Source organism: Gallinula chloropus, assembly GCF_964237585.1.
Source record: "Gallinula chloropus genome assembly, chromosome: 2".
In the NCBI taxonomy this organism is placed as follows: Eukaryota; Metazoa; Chordata; class Aves; order Gruiformes; family Rallidae; genus Gallinula; species Gallinula chloropus.
Window position 1 is genome coordinate 36,718,339 of NC_140086.1, and position 14,873 is coordinate 36,733,211.

Consider the following 14,873-nt stretch of genomic DNA (forward strand, 5'->3'; position numbering starts at 1 on the left):
AACCTGATATAGTGGAAAGTGTTCCTGCCCGTAGCAGGGGATGGGAATTAGGTGATCTTTGAGGTCTCTTCCAACTCAAACCATTCTATGATCCTATGACTATGATTCTATGATAAAAGTTGCAGGGTAGAGAGATTTTGACATAAAGATTCTTAAGTGCCTCAGCTTTTGCTTCAGTGTGTGCTTCAAGATTTTTTATTCTGGAGGACAGAGCAGCTGGGTTTCTTTCTCACATGAAATTCTGATTTTGTGTTGTTCCTCCTGCTTACTTATTATAAAAGTTCCACACAAGTTTATATCTGTATAGTTAAGAGCTACCTACAAGCATTTATTCCTACCTCTTCTTCCACATGAACACTAGCAGCAAGCCAGTTCTAGGGAATAATCTACCTGAAAACTTAAACAGAGATTTTAAGTTTTGACTGATCAATTCCCAGAATCAGCTCACATAGTCACTCCCATAAGGATCTCCCAGTGGGACTCAAGAATGGGACACAGAGGAGGTTGAGACCAGAGCACCACCAGATTAGAGCAGCATGAGCTGCTAGGGAAGTGCAGGTGAGAATAGAGAGCTGGGTTTTCATTCTACGATTTCAAGACAAGACTGATGTGTATAAAACTGCCTGTAAAAGTAAAGCCAATTGGAAGAGGACAGTGGGTCCAGTGAAAGAACGGCTTCCTCAGCTCAAAGGCTCTACAGCTGTCATCCAAGAGAGTTGATCCAGCTGGAATCTGCCACAGGGGGTGTGTGTGGAGGGGGAGCCCTTTTCTCTTTGTGTGCTGAAAAAAAAGAAAAGAAAGGACAATAGTGTTCTTGTCCCAGGGAAACCCACCTGTGAAGGAGGTCTCACTTCTGCCTGTGCCAGTAAGGTAACTGTACCAGGGAATGTTCCTGGGCACCGGTACTTGAGTGTCCACACTATTGCACTGTCAGTGCACACCATGGGATGGTTTTGACACTAGCCAATTTGCTCTCCTCCAGACAGATCTTGGGCACGATTTGGGAGTTAACGTGTGCCAGGAACAATTCCCACAAGGCAATTTGGATGTGGCTACCCTGTTTTGGAGGGTAAGTAGTATGAATATGGGCTATTCTTGTGCCATTTGGCCTCTGTGATAGTGAATGGTGCCAGGCACATCTAATTTCCTAGAATAGATACCGCTTGTGGCTGTTATTTCTTTTTCCCTTAGATGTTTGTGCATTTATTCAATGGTTGTTTATTGCAAAATAAACATTAAGCAATCCCTAAGGAAGGGATCAGAACTAAAGTTTTGTCAAGTGGTCAAGTGCCAAATCAAAAATCCAAATTTCTCTCTTTCCAGGCCATGTGAATATTGTGTTTCTTTCTGTTCAGTGACAGATGTAGAAAATAACCCCCAACTAAGGAGGCAAAATATTTTTTAAGGAAATATGGATTCTTGCAAACTGTAATCAGGTTAAAATCTGCTATATCAATAATTGATCTTTCTTCAAAAAGCGAGCTTGGAGCTGAGCGAGTGCCTGCCTTCATTCAGCATACCCCTGAGTGCTTCATCTTCACAGATGGAAACTACTTTGCAGGGCCAAAGAGTGGAGGACAGAAACTGGGTGCACCCAGGTGAGAAGGGAAGGTCCCATCATGCTTTCAGGATACTTCTTTGGCCTCAGCTACTTGTATGCACACTCTAAGACTGTCCCCTGGGAGAAGATTCCCAAAGAAAGATTGCAGTTGTCAGTGAGTTTGCCATCTACCTAAACTTCAGATGTGTGCCATACAGCTCCACTGAATCAGTATTCCTCTACAGAACTGACCTTGAGTTTCTGGTGTGACTTCACCCCATTTAGCTATTTTGTCAGGTCCATGAATCTCCCAGCATGATCAGAAAAATACACAATATATTCTATCCTTACTAAATTAATAAAATAATATACATTTCTCAGTTTTTTAGAGTACATTTTCATGCTTTACTGCTATTTGTTAAAACCAAGGTCCTTTCAGGTATTTATTTATACAGCATCTCACCTACCAGATGTTCTCTATTGAATCACTAGGGACACATTCATCTTCATGTGCTTCTAAATGTCTCTTATGATTCATGCTGCATTTCAATCCAACCTAATTTTTTTCTGAAATACAAACATTCCCTTAGGTGCCCCAATTCGTGTAATTTCAATATAACCATATAAATGGCAATAAACTGTGTGCTGAACATTAATAGAATAAAAAGCCCATTTTAAAAGTGATCTGCCAAAACAATTTAAACTCTATTTAAAAGGGGTTTTCTATAAAATAAAACATTTTCCAGGTTTGATAATTGGTCAATTTTTCATTAGCATTTTCCAAGCTAGGGATTTTTCAACCTGCAGATGTCTTTTTCAAAAGAGAAAAGAGAAAAAGGTATACAGAGAAAGAAATGAAGAAATTAAGAAAATTAGAAATTAAGAAATGGGGAGAGGCAGGAAGGAAGGAAGGAAGGAAGGAAGGAAGGAAGGAAGGAAGGAAGGAAGGAAGGAAGGAAGGAAGGAAGGAAGGAAGGAAGGAAGGAAGGAAGGAAGGAAGGAAGGAAGGAAGGAAGGAAGGAAGGAAGGAAGGAAGGAAGGAAGGAAGGAAGGAAGGAAGGAAGGAAGGAAGGAAGGAAGGAAGGAAGGAAGGTTGTTTTAGTAGCCTGCTAGATCTTCAAGTGCCCAAGAACTAAATTATTTTAAAGACATTTGTAATGGCACAGTTTATCTTTGAAGCAACTGCATTGCATTTTCTTTCCAAACCTATAATAAAGCACCTAAAATAACCCCAACTTAAAGCTTTGTTTGCTTCTAGCTATATAAAACCAATTTTTGTGTATTTCTTTTTATCTCAATTTGATCTATAGATACACACAAAAAATGTAAATGTTTCATTTTGTAAAATGAAGGATACATGAATATGGGAGATTTTGCAGTTGACCAATGTCCAGTATTGGAGAAGAATATCCATCTTAAAATACCTCATTATTTCTTACAAGATAATATGTATCTTTATTGATTGATCTTTCCATCTGACATTTTTACCAAACATGCTGATTTGAAGGTCAGAGCATAAATTTGTAAACACAAGGCAGCGGTTACACCCAATATTTTTGTCTTTCTGTCTCTCCACTTTCTCTCTAGCTCCTGCACTTGAGTGGCCTTTCAAAGACGGTGATGTACTTACAGGCCAGCTCTCCCTGTTCCAGGTAGGAGGCAGGTGCACTCTTCAGGAGGTTGCTGGCACAACTAAACTCACAGTAACCCCAGTCTTTCAGATGGTTAGACTCTGCTCCTGTTGCCACCTGGCAAGATTAACTGCTTGTCCCTGGTCATTCTCTGAGCAGGAGATGGCAGCAGAGGCAGCCTGAAGGAACTAGGGTGGAAGGAGGAGATAGGAATTGAAGAGGGCTACCTGGTTACCTAAATACTTCCCAATGACTCGGTGAAGTGCTGTTATTTAGCTGTGTAATCTTCTGATTAGGACTGTTAAAAAGATACCTTTTTTGTGAATAGGCAACACATGAAAATCCACCCCCAAGCAAATCCTAGAAAGCAAGAAAGGCAAAATATGTCCCTAGAGATAGCAGTAATTCATATCTGTTGACATCTCATAGAGTTGAGGAAAACTGTAGGAGCTGTATTGGTCACAGTTCTTGTACATTTGTATGCAGCCATTCTTATGTCCTTGAAAGATAACCTGCAAATGAAAGTTTTATTTTGGGAGTCAGCAAGTGGGATTTATCTGGCTGAGAGAAAGCAAAACCAAGACTCAAGTGACTGTAACAACACAAGAGACTCCAAGGTTGAATACAGCAGTAGAGGAATGATCAGAACATGGAATAACATCTAATAACACCTCTGTGATATTTCTACTGAGTCTTGTCTGAGGGAGAGATGCATGCAGATTTTCAACTACATTTTGGATAGATATTGCAAAATAAATTAAGTGAGAAAACCTAGGATAGCAATTCACATTCCAATTAGATCTCCTAATTAAAATATTTCTAAATTAATGCTAGGGTGAGACATTTGATTGTTGGACAAGCCCTGACAAGTGAACTGGCACTAAGGCACTTCATTCAGGTGTCTGAAGTCAGGTCGCTCATTCCCTTAAAGCTTCATTAAGGTCATGTGGAACCTATGAATAATACCAAATTAAATGCCCTAAGTCTGAGATCCATTTAATTTAAAACACTTCTGAGATGGGCATAACAATTTAATTGTTATGGTCTCTGAGCAGGGGGTCATGTAGAATAAAAGAGAGAAGCAATGCCGCAGCAATTGGTAACACTCCTGACAGAAGAAATGTGCTGGTGCATCTGACAAGATGACCTCACATAAACAGTTTCTGGTGCAGATTTGTTTTTCAGCCACACTTATCTTTAATAACCTCTTATTGCCCGTGTGGTCTACAGAAATAATCTAATTGGTGTGAGCTATTAATTTAACAGCATGCCAGCCTCCAGCTCGCTGGAAGCATTGCTACCTGTCATCAAGAAGAAGTACAACTCTGAAAACACCTTTCAGGTCAACAGACTTTTAACAACCCACACTTACTCCAGTTATTTGTTGCTTGCATGTCATCACATTAACTTGGTGCTTAACCTCTCACCCTCTTCAAGCAGATATACACTGGGAGGACTTTTCAGTTAAACAATTCTCTGATGGGAAGCTTTCTATCTTTGAAAAATGAAGAATACATGGGCAATATGGGAGAATCATCGAATCATGGAATCATAGTAGAATTAAACCTTCTCAGTTTGTAGGAATTAGATGGAGGGATTGAGGATCTAGGTATAGAAAGGTCGGACTGAAAGGTTAGTGTCTTAATCCAGACCATTTCAGCAAGGATGCCCTAGCACAGACTAAGACTGTTTGAGGGCGGTTTACAGAATTTCTATATTAAAAAAAAAATACACTTGCCCAACTGAAATTGCTGAAGTTTGCAATAATTGTCTAAAATCATAATTTCTCTGGTAAAATAAAAATAAATTGTTCTAACTACAAGACTTTTAAAATATATTTATTTTACTGAGTGTGCCTGTTTGGACTATGTGAAACCTAGCAAAACTTAGGGACAGTTATTATTTTATTTACTTATAATGACACTAATGGCAATTACAGATATGTATATATTTTATGCAGGGCTAACTCCTGAATAGGAAATTAATGAGTGAAAGGCAGAAATACTGACATTTTTACACCTATCTGTTAGTGTCTGAGTACTTCAGACATCACTAACATCTGGTAACTGCAGCCTCAGGGGTTAATGCAATAAACAGGCAAGAAAAATGGACTATGTCATTCTTTGAAACTCTTACATCACTTTTGACTCACAGCCAAAGGATTTTAGTGCTTGCCATTATTATTTTATTGACACATCAAATCACTTCAATTTATAGTTGCACAACCCTGTATATTCACATTCACGTTTTTAATACACAGTGGAATTCTCCTGACTGACAATCTGTGAAGTGAATAAGAATGCTGCTAACAGCATGTGTACTACCCCGTCCACACTGCTAGCAAGTAAAATGGGAAAAGGACCTATGTCTTCATTTTCTTTGGAAGTCAGAAACCAGAAAAATCTCATGACTTTTATTCTCAAACAGCATCTCCTCTTTATTTAGGAGACGTGTGGAACAATATATACATTTAGTTGAAAATCAATCTTTTCTAATGGTAGGTTTCCACTCTGGTGTATGCTAGCTTACAGTCAAGACATTATTTGTTAGATAAGAAATAACAAGGGGTTGAATATAGTCATAAGCTGAGTTGGAGGAGATAAATAGAGTGATACAGTTTGGTTTTACAAGTTATAAGAAAGTGTAAATATCAAATGATGCCAGCTTCTCAACTACTTGCCAATGCAAACTGGTACCTCCTCTCCTAAAAGTTAAAATCCTGAATATTTTTCCCAGCAATTTCATGATTTATGATCTCAAGGATGATCAATAAAGAAGCTGTTTTTTCCCAATCCTAATTAAAAAAAAAAGCCAAGATTTAATATTTTTACTAGATCCCTAACATTTTCATTAAATTAACTTGCATTAGATTCGAATGCTTTTTGCAGACTGGATTACACCTCTTAAGAGGTTATGGGAAAATGAGACAGGAGACTATCCATCATTTTCACAAACTTCCTCTTAATTTAGGTAAATGTTGCTGTTCAGATGACAGAAGAGGTACTATATTACCTGACATTAAGTGCTAACTCAGTAAGAAGTCTTGGAGATTATCAATAAGCACATGGTTTTAAAGAGAAGAGGTTAGAGGCATTTTTCAGCATTCATTATCCCTTTCCTTTCTTCTTTCTTTTCCTTTTTATGTGGGGCTTATAATTCAGATCTTTGAAATTCATCATTAGCCTAAGAAAGTTACAATATGAAATATGAAATGGCAAATTTTAAAGAAGAAAACACCTTTTCAGTGCTTCAATAGTTTCTATTTACACTTGCAAAGTATTTCTTCTGTCCTTGAATCACTGCTTTTTAACTTGAGCTTTACCCTAAGATGAAGGTGTCTGAAAGAGTGTATTGCTGTTGAAGGTCCATCCACGTAACAGCAGAAGTGCTTCTTGTACTTGGGTTAGAAGGTGATGTAGTATGCCAAGGAGTCCAGACTGCAAGAGAAAAAAGGCATCTGAAGTACAACCTCTAAAGAAACAATGGCTACTGTTAAGAAAGTTATAGGAAGCTGAATCGAAACAGTGTTACAGGTCAAATCAATGGAGCACAATTACTTTCTCTAAGTATAAACCAGTGTACACCCCTGCTCCAAAATATCTAATTTAAAAATACTACAGTAGGAATAGAACATGTGGGGCAAACATAGAATATTTATGTACTGATTTCCTAATAAAGACAATCTTGTCTGTGTCACTGGGGAGGAAAATAGGCAAGCTGTGCATTTCCACACAGGTTTTCTCAAACTCACATACAGGTCGGGAAGCTGCAGAGACATGTGGAGATGTATGTTTCTCTCATAGCAGTCCCACAATAAATCAGTGTTTTCCCAAAATGTTCTGATATGACTTCAGATTAAATCGCTTGGAATAAAGCTCTGGATTGCAATGAAGGATCTCCAGGAGAAAAGACAGAAAGAAGATATGGAAGTTTAGAATTTCTCATCGTACAATAGGAACATAGGAACAATCACGCTGGAAGGGACCTCAAGCGACCTTCAGTTCAACTTTCTGCTTAAAGCAGGCTCAACAGTGAATTCAGACCAGGTTGCTCTAGTTGGGGCTAGAAAACCTTCATGGACAGAAACACCACCATCTCCTCAGGCATAATTTTTCAATGGTTCTTCATCCTCATAGTGAAAAATTATTTCTATATATCCATCTGGAGTCCCCCTCATTTCAATTTACGACCACTGCACCAGGATCTATCTTTTTGATGACATCCTTGCAGGTCCCAATGCTGTCTCTTGTCCATCCTGAATAAGCCCTGGTACCTCAGCTTCTCATCACAAAGTACATCATGCAGCCTTCTGGGAGCACTCTGTTGAGCCTGCTGTAGATTTCTTGGTATTTTTTCTGTATCCAGAGGACCCAAAACTGGACCCAGAATGCAAGATACAGTCTCACAAGTGTTAGATAAAGCCAAATAATCACTTCCTTTCAGACTACACTCCTGGTTAACACCACCCAGTGTGCAGGATAAGGCCCTGGCTCATGCTTAACCTACTGGTCCATGTCCACAAATATCCCAGATCCTCTTCAGTAGAGCTGCTACCCAGTGAGTCCCCAGACCCAGTCTGATTCAGGGATTAGTCAGGTGCAGGGCTCTGCATTTGTCCTTGTTGAAACACAGAAAGCTGTGTTTTGCAAAGGGATATAGGGTGTTCCAATTGTTCAGCTTGATTTGAAGTACCCCTCAGGAACTCTAATTTCAGAAAATGGAAATGGGACACCCCCCAGACCATCTGACCCGGATACAGAATCACAGAATATCCTGAGTTGGAAGGGACCCATAAGGATCATCAAGTTCAACTCCTGGCTCCACACAGGGCCAACCATATAAATGCAGTATTCCAATGACTTGACCTGGACAGCAGTTAGAAAAAATAAATCAAAAGCCTAACTGGATAGCTACAGGATAAGAGTTATTTAATCAATGCTACAATTTACATTAGACTTCTCTTTGCCTTTTCTTCAAGGTCCTTGTCCCAAGAGGATTGTCATCCAAATGACCATGTGCTTTCTTTGGGGGACTGCACCATTCATTTTGTTTTCACAAAGGTATTTGTTATTACAAATACCTACTATTTCCTTTGCTTCTATTTTCCAGATTGAAACCTTTCCATCAGGGTTTCCCTTATAGCCAGCCTCCCATTGTTGAGGGATGACAGTCAGACCCCACTAAGCAAAGAGTGGCGAGTTGCACATCCAGGCCCACATGGTGTGAGAGGATCTCTACCATTTCTGGAACAACCATCAGCATCCATTTATAAGCTCTTGACAACAGTGGATTGAGAGTAGTTCATGCTGAATCCATTTTCAATCTGGGAAACCATGCAAGTGGGGTATCCATCTGGCTTCCTTATCCTTTATCCATTTCAAGTCCCATTCTGATGAAGTACTCTCCAGACTCCACTCTCCACTCTCTGCTTACACTCCAAATCCTGTTTCTTTTTAAGCATATCTGTTTACCATTTATCATCACTAATTCCACAAAAATCTTGATTTCTACTCAGACGAGCTTGTGCGAATTTATTATGTAACAATTATTAATAGGCTCACCCCAGTTTCATTGTCCCAGTGTCAAAACAAATTCTACAAGTACATGTATATTAACCTAATGGGTGTAATTTTTATCTTTGTTAGAGGAAAAACAGATTGCTGGAAAGAGAAGGTGGAACAAGCCAATAAACATACCATTTTGGGTACTTTGTTTTGACATGTTTCCCTCTGGGCATTTAACAGTAAGTAACGGTGTTCAAACCTATGCTTGTGGTGAGTCAGAATTTCATCCAAATGTAAAAATTAAAAAAACCAAACAACCATATTATGAGCCAAAATCAAGACCCTTTGATGGAACCTTTGGTTGTTGCAAATCAACTTCCTTGGATTTTATTTGCTCTCCTTGCTGCAGGTATCAATCAATAGGTTTAAATGAATTAAACTTTTCTATGTTTCTGGATAATAACAAAATTCCACAGAGCAGATGTGAGTAAAGTGTAGTAAGTGTGCAGCACCAAGATGTAAAACTACTTGAAACTCAGTAATTTTGCTAAGCTAGAATTGAGGTACAAATTTTAAAACACATCCATATCGAAACAGCTCAGAGACATCTGTGCCTATGATACTAGCTTACCCCTTCAAAGGGATGATATCATATAAACAAATGCTCTACTACTTAAATGTGCTCTCAAACTATAAATCATGGTGTTTGTGATGAAGCTTTCTCTCCCCTGCCTGTATTCATTCGCCTTTCTGTCCGTGTGCCAAATTAGCCTCAGTACTGCACCAGGGAAGATGCATACATGTATGTACAGAGGTAGAAATGCTTTACTGATAAGGAGGAAGGTAGAAAATCCTGTGTCTGGAAGTGGAATGAAACATGTCACCATGTAAAGTACACTAGCAACCCCTAATGAGCTGAACTCAAGCTTTCTCAGCATTCAAACACTGAAAATTACTTAAAACCTTCTTTACTTCTATTGCACTGCAACCACAGGCAGGACCTAGCATCGTTTTGCTGTCTGCTGTTAACTGCTGCCACAACAGAGATATTCCCTGCTACTAATACTGTACAACATTATTTCAACACAGATGTGACAGATAAATGTAATGAAAGTAGGGAGTGGGAGGAAAATAGAGAAGAGTAATGGTAACAAGACTGCATTAACACACAAATCAATCTACCAGTCTTTGTCATTACAAAGCACCTGAAAATAGTCAGCAGTGCTCAAATGCCATATTGCCTAGCCACAAACACTTGCTTTCTTTCTGGAAGGTATCAGATCACAAGTTAGAGGAGTGATCTGTACAGAGAAAGAAAACTGGCAGATATGTGAGGGGAAAAACAAATGGAGAAAATGAAGTTTGAAGGCTGTATTAAAAATTAAGAATGTAATTAATTCAGGTCATTAGGAAGGGGAAAGTTTTGAAAACAAGATGGTCACAATTTATGAATGTATCTGTCTGTATCTAGGGACTACTGAAGACAAGGATTTGAAGAAGCTGAAATGCCTAGGGAAATGGTATAGCATGAAAACAACCTGTACGGGTATAGATGAAAGACAAGGGAGCTGCTATAATTGTGAACAGAAACTGTAAGGTCCCAGTCAGGATAGTTAACAATGCAGACAACACAAGGAAGGTTGGCTTTGGAGCACCGTGGGATTCTGCTTAGAAATGTGCGTGGAGAAGCGACAGGTCCAATTAACTGCTCAAAGTGACAAAGCAAGATAGAAAAATTGCTAATACCTACAGCATCAACAAAGACTTCAGCCTTGGCTGTTCTTAAGGTGAAATTAAGAAGCAAGCTACAAGCTTGTAAATGAAGGTAACCTGCGTGTTTAAAGGCAATACAAAACCAGTGACTAGAGCTAGCTCAAGTTTTAGGCTTTATGTTTCTCTTCCCCCGTGTTTATTACCCTCTGTCAGCTTTGCTGAGGAAGATCAACCATGATTAATATTTCCCACTAGAAGAAATTTATAAGCCTCCAACTGTAAAAGTATAGGGTGAATTCAATACAAAAATTTTATAGCTTTCCATATAATTGTTTTATTGTTGAAATATAACCAGCATTTTCAGTTAGCTGGTAGTTCTCTCATCACTTAATTCTTAGTTTCTTTTCCTCTCAGAGAATGAAACACTGCAGAAAATATATGCTCTGTTTTACGCTGCTGATAGGATTCCTTATTTTGCATAAGGATACAGGACACATTTAAAGATGGGTAGAAATGAAAATTGTGCCAGTAAACAAAGAGTGACCCAAAATATCACCAAACGATATGTTTTGATCAGATCAGTTACTAATTTACATTAGTAAATTGAGACAAACTGCATGACAGCTTGCTAGGCACAGTCAAGCTGCCTTTGAGTGCTTCTGCTTTATATTCCTAAATAGAGCGGCAGTACTTCTCCAGATGAGCACCGGCACTGCCTGCAGTCTGCAGATAGTAATTCTCCATTTGTCACCACTTCGAGCACTGCTTTAGATGTGTCGTGGGCAGTTATCTGGTCATCTCTTTAAATGGTTTGAAACAGGTCTCCGCTCTAGCTTATTTTGAATGTTTATTACTACTGCAGGGCTAGCAGAGGGTGTTTGTATTCTCAGCATCTGGCCTTGTGAGTTCAATAAGGAAATGCAGTCTTCTCTTCATGTTCAGGTGAGAGGAGTAATCAATACCAATCAGCAGAAGGACCAGCAGCGAGATTACCCAGGCTTGCTTGCCAGCAGGAACAGCACCAGGTGGAACCCTGATACATGCTGAAGGGAGGAGGGCGGAAAAGGTTATTTTTTAGGTCTATGAATAATTCCACTGCCTCTGTGCTAAGAATTACATCCAATACAGTGGTATTAAGTTCTGATTTGTGCATTGTGCCTGATATTGTACATAAATAACAAGAACAGCAATTAATGGAAATTGAGCAATGAGAACATTTTTGTGTGGACTTTCCAATAAATCTGTGCCTGATCTCAGGGACTTTGACAGTACCATCTGAGACGAATATTGAGTTAGAGAGGAGCTGGCATTTATATGATAAGAAAGCATTCTCACATAGCCTCTTTTCCATCTGAAGTTATCAGAGTGCTTAACAGGGCTTCAGAGGAGGATAGTGAGTACTATTACATTGTAGAGGCAAGGGTACTGAGGCAAAATCAAAATAACCAACACAGCAAGATGGGGACATAGGCTCTACAGAACACCAGAGGCTCAGATCTCAACTTCTCTGCTTTGCAGAGCACCAGTCTAAACTGTTGTTTGTGAGCTGCAAAATAAACCCTCTGTACTCAAAAAGCGTCATCACTTCCCTCACCCCTGAGACAGTCTGTGTATTCAGTCAGTGTAAATTGTCTGTGTTAAATTTGGAGGTGTTACACATCCCAGCTATGAATCTTTCACCAACTGAAGCTAGAATTGAAGAAAAAAATAATAAATTACATATATCTCTGCACATGACCAGTCCAAGCAAAGTTGTTTGTTAGCAGAAGAGAAGCTTTTTAAGCTGCTACCACTCTATCACTCTAGCAGATACATCAGTCAGTTCAGGTAGATTTCTTGCTCCATTTTCGAAGTAAAAGTAGAAAACACAGTAATTTCCACAGCTTTTGCCCATGATCAGGGTAACAACAATGAACAGGGTTTGACCATACCAAAATGGATAGAGTTACATCATGATGTAATTCCTCAAGAGGCTTATTAACTTGAATTCTTTTTTAAGTGCTACCAAAAGGGGTCCTAGAAATTTTTGGTTAAATCTAATGAAAAGAAGACATATTTCCCTGCTCTAAAAAATCTGGTAGTATTTTTTTAAAGGTACCAGCTCTTGCATTTGATTTAACATCTCCTCATTGCCTTTTGGGTAAGTTGTCTGTGAATGGCTTTATGATTTGTGGTTCTACTCTGCAGAAGATCAGTCCCTCGCTCCTGCTCTTCATCATCTTACTTCTTTTTGGTTTGGTGAATGATATTGTGTAACTTTTTGAGGGCCATGTCTAACCAAGTAGTGCTGCTGAGTGCCACTCAGTCCTTGATGTTCCCACTGGCATGAAACATGATGTGAACAGCTGCAGAGGCACTTTTCACCTATGCTCTGCTTCTCCCCAAAATCTTTCCAAATTTGTGCTATATACAAGGAATTATTTAAACAGCTTCGGGAATGTATATCAGAGTCTGAATACAGATTGCTTTCTTGTGGCATCTATCAAAGTAAAAGTGATATACTTAGGCTATTATAGAAAACTTTCATCAGTACTCTATAACAGTAAAATAGGTGGCTGTATACCATCCATGACAATATAGTTTAAGAAAATAAATACGTTTAATCTCTTACAACCTTACAAAATATTTGTATGTTGGTTTTCTATGGCATTTTGAATTCAAACAATGTTAGTTTAATTTGCATTTCTTCTATTTTTGCCCTTCAGATTAAAATCAAATGTATGGGGTAGTATTTTCACGTTGTTATGATCAAGAGTAATTCAGTCTCATTCTATCTGATTCATCCCCCACTAAAGGATGTAAATCTCTTACTGATGTAGCATTTGCCTTGCTGACTATTTTTAGTCCTGAGATCCCCTACCAGCATGATAGGAGCAACTTAAAAATGGCTAAAAAGGTGATGTGCTTGCATACCTAATTCAGTAACATTAAACTTGATAAAGTGCTGCACTGTGACTGAGTAAACAATAAAGATACATATTTTCCTCAATATACAATAGACCCACATGTGAATAATGGAGGCACTTATGCTGTCCAGAGCATGAATAATGAGGGCACTTACCCCATCTGCAGAGCACGGCTTCACCATTGCACTCCCATCTGGGAACCCTGTGCCTTGAATCGATGCATACATCACGGGTCTGCCCTCGGCACCGGGCCAGCCCCTAATCATGCAGGCATTCTGCATTGTTATCCCACAACATCATAACCCTGTCAGCCAGGCCAGGGATATGATGTGCCGGTACTTGAATGGCAGTGAGATGGTTCGGTGCTGAGCAAGCCAAGAAGGTCATGGGGAAGGATGGGAAGAAGGTGTTTGTAAAACACAAACATGTTTTGTGCTTTTGGTTTCAGACAGCTTATTTATTTCATGAGTTTTTGGCTCCAGAAATGTAAAATATGAAAGACAATGGCTTGAAATCACTTCACTAGTTGCTTACTGCATTCAATCCTGCAGCAGTTTTGTGACTCTAGCAGAGTATGTGCATTATAAATGGTCATGTATTTTGCTCTACACAGATCACCATGGATATTGTGTAGCCACTTTACAGCTTTCCAGAGCCTTCCAGCTATAGTAAGTCAGCTGGAGTTCTCCAGTGCCCAAAGAAGTTTGCATTTATTGACTGTGATGCAGAATAAAGTGCCCTGCTTATGTTTTTTAACTTGTGATCATTCTGTGTATGATGTAAAGGATATGAGTCTGATGTGTGGCTTAGGGAAGCCCTCCTGTTGAGTGACGAGGTTCAGAAAGGACCCCCTAGCTTTCTAAATGCCTGAGAGAGTAGCCTAGGTGCATCTAGCTCCAGTCTTAATACAGATTTGGTCAACGGTTTACGGCTAATGGATTATTTATATATAGCCACACATCGGAGTCAACACTTGCCTGTCACAGCCCGAGAAGGATTTTTGCTGAAACATTCTTACAAAGCTGAAGCTAATCGAAACTTTATTAAAGCGACGGATATAAAAAGTTTGGGGTTGCCATTGATAAACACACTTACCATAATAGTGCTAATATATGACTATGATTACGATTAAAATGATAGTAAACTACTATCCCAGGTAGCCTCATGAAAAGGGTGAAATCGCAATTGCTTTCCAGGGATGTGTGGAGGAGAAGGAGCACAGCCCATCAACTGCCTCTCTGGGGGCTTCAAAATCTTCTCCCCTGGGGGGTAATTTCCTCAATACCCTTTATACTCTAATCTGAGCTGTTTCCTCCCAGGGGTGAAGTTTAACATAATTTATGTAGAGAGTCGAGTTCCCCAGTCATCTATGTTTAGCATGTACTGCTTTTTTGTCATTAGCATAGTTAGGGTATCAACTTTAATATTCATTTTGCCATTATTGAAGCAAAAGGTCTCACTCCAGGCACTGTGGCCTTCAAGATTCTGTGTAGAAACTGTCTGTCTGATTATTCCGCTGTCTCTAGCCAAAACCGGGATATTCTTCTGCCATAAGTCTTCCTTCTTTGGCTGCTTCCCA